The following is a 3,315-nucleotide window of genomic DNA, read 5'->3' as shown; positions in this document are numbered from 1 at the left end:
ATATACCCAGTAGTGGGATTGCTAGATCAGAGGGTAGTTCTATTTGTAGTTTTTTTCAGGACCCCCCAGACTCTTTTCCATAGTGGTTGTACTAACTTAAATCCCCAGCTACAGTGTATAAGAGTTTCCCTTTCTCTACACTCTCACCAGCATTTGTTGTTTTCTGCCTGTTTTAGAATACCCTTTGTATTAGTCCATTTCTATTGCTTATAACAAAATACTTGCAACTGGATAAATTTTTTTATTATACATACATGTGGGGTATAATGTTGATTTTCAATAATTGTGTACAATGTGTGGTGGTTAGATCAATATAATTTGCTTATTCATCATTACAATACACAATCATTCTTTGCGTCCATTGACCGTTTCCTCATTAGCCCCCTTCCCTCCCCTTTTCCACTTCTAGTTTTCTAAAAGTTTAATGTATTACTGCGATTGTTGGAAAACAAAATTTATTGTTTACTGTTTTGGAGGCTGTAAAGTACAAAGTCCAGGGAACATAGCTGCTGAAATCCTTGGTGGTGACAGTACCTCAGGGGTCTCTCATGGCAAAACGGTGGAGCAGAGAGAGAGAGAGTATCCCTGTTGTCCTTTTAAAGTCCTCAGAATCATGTCCCTGACCACCATTATTAATTCATTTAGTAGGCATGGCCCTACAATCTAATCACCTCTTCAAGGCCCCACCTTTCAATTACCGTAATAGGATTTCTCACCCTCAACAGTTACAATGGGAATTAAGCTTCTAACATAAGAATTTTGGGGGACACAAATCAATCAATTCACAGCACCCATTCTAACTGGAGTGAGATGATATCTCATTTTGGTATTGATTTGCATTTCCCCGATGAGTAGTGTTGTTGAACATTTTTTCATATACCTTTTGGCCATTTGTACATCTTCTTTTGAGAAATGTCTATTGTGCTCATTTGCCCATTTCTTAATCTGATTTTTTTTTTTTTTACTGTTGAGTCAGTTGAGTTCCTTATGCATTGCAGATGTTAATCCCGTCACATGCATAGTTTGCAAATATTTTCTCCCATTCTGCATGTTGTCTCTTCACTCTGTTGATTGTGTTCTTTGCTGTGCAGAAGCTTTTTAGTTTGATATAATCCCAATTTTGTTGCCTGTGCTTTTGAGGTCCTCTTCATAAAGTTATTGCTTAGCCTGATGTCTTGAAGAATTTTGCTTGTGTTTTCTTCTAGTAATTTTATATTTTCGTGCCTTACATTTATGTCTTTAGTCAATTTTGAGTTGATTTTTATAAATGGTGAGAGATAGTGGTCTAGTTTCGTTCTTCTGCACATGAATCTCCAGTGTTCCCAGCACCATTTATTGAAGGGACTATCATTTCCCCTATCAGTTCTCTCTTTGCCTTTATAAAGATTCAGCTGGCTGTAAATACATTGCTTTATTTCTGGGTTTGTGTTCTGTTCCATTGGTCTATGTATCTGTTTTTCTACCAGTACCTTGCTGTTTTGGTAACTACAGGTTTGTAGTATATTTTGAAGTCAGGTGGTGTGATGCCTCCAGCTTATTCCTTTTGCTCATGATTGCTTTGGCTGTTTGGGATATTTTGTGGTTCCATACAAATTTTAGGATTGTTTTTACTACTTCTTTGAAGAATGTCATTGGTATTTTGATAGGGATTGCATTGAATCTGTAGATCACTTTTGGTAGTATGGTCATTTTCATAATATTAATTTTTCCAAACCAGACACATGGAGTATCTTTCCATTTCTTTGCATCCTCTTCAATAGCAATACTTAACAGGGTAATCAGAAGAAGATTTTTCATATGTAATACAGATTTATGTAAAATCAGTAAGCTCACATTTCATTAATAAAACATGCTTATAAATATGTGTGTATATGTGTTTCTATAAAATACACATGTAGATATATTTATAGGTTGCTATACAAATTTGTGTACACATATATTCACATCTAAACAGTGTTACATGACTATATATGTGTGTATACATGCATTCACTCATACTCATGGTGATGAAGAGGTTGGAAAGGTTTTGTTACAGAGATACAATGAAAATATTAGAGCTGTTTAATCTGGAAAGAACAAAGGGAGGATGCCAAAGTTTAGGCTTAATAGTACAGAAGTGATTTATGATCCACGAGGGAAAATGGATGCTGGACTGAAGGGATTTGGGTTTCTCCATAATTTGGATAGTGCTGAGCGTGCTATTATTTCTAAAGAAAGACTTGCAGAAGGTTAGGCAGTATCATGTTGCTCTCGATGTTTTAAAAAGTGGGAGTTGGCATTGGCCGGTTAGCTCAGTTGTTTAGAGTGCATTATTATAATACCAAGGTCAAGCGTTTGGATACCTTTACCAGCCAGCAGTAAACAAACAAACAAACAAAAAAAACAGAGTAAAAAAGTTTGGGAAAATGTGTGGTGGTGATGGAAAGGCACAAGGGGTAGAAATCACCCCTTCCCCCCTGAAAACAGATGAACCTGAAAGAGATTGAAATGGTGACATAAACAATAAGTCCCAGGCTGCAGTCCAAGAGGTCAGATATCTCCTAGCCTGGTGGCGGAGCTGCAGGCCTTCTGGGACCAACAGTACAAGGAGCAGCTCGTTTCTCTGGAGGATCCAGACTGAATGTGAAGCCACAGGCAACAGGGACTCCCTCCACAGGCTGCATCCGCCGTGTGATTCATGAAATTGTTTCTAGAGGCTTTGCCTGGAGCCTGTTCCTTAAGGCTTCCCAACAATTTGTGAGCAATTTTATATCCCGTGGTAAATCCCCTTATGCTCCGTGGACTTGATATTAGTAACCGATAATAATAACCAGTCCATACTAACGGCCTTACTACAACCTCCTTTTTGTTGCTAATTGCAATACTTACCAGTGGACCTGCCATAAGAGGCCAGCGTGAACTGTCTTGCATGTCATTGAAAATGCAAGCCTAATAAGCACAGGTAGAGCTGCTTGGTTCTCACTCAGGTGCACTTCCTCATGGTACAAAGAGAGGAGACTGAACAATTTTTTTTTAATATTATTTTTATTTTGTCAATATACAATGTAGTTGATTATTGTGTCAGATCTCCTAAACCTCCCTCCCTCCTCCCTCTCCCCCCTCCCACCCAGGTGTGTCCCCTCCATTTTCTTCTTGTAAGAACTTCAAAAAAAAAATTGTGGTTGTTATATCTTCCTCAAACCCCTTCCGATTATTTGTTGTTGTTGTTGTTGTTGTTGTTGTTGTTGTTTGTTTGTTTTTTTCTGTGTGTGTGAGTGTGTTTGTGTGTGTGTGTGTGTGTATGTGTGTGAATTGATTCATTCACCTTTAGCTCCC

Source organism: Galeopterus variegatus, unplaced genomic scaffold, assembly GCF_000696425.1.
Source record: "Galeopterus variegatus unplaced genomic scaffold, G_variegatus-3.0.2 Scaffold12295, whole genome shotgun sequence".
Taxonomy (NCBI): domain Eukaryota; kingdom Metazoa; phylum Chordata; class Mammalia; order Dermoptera; family Cynocephalidae; genus Galeopterus; species Galeopterus variegatus.
This window is presented reverse-complemented; position numbering follows the sequence as displayed.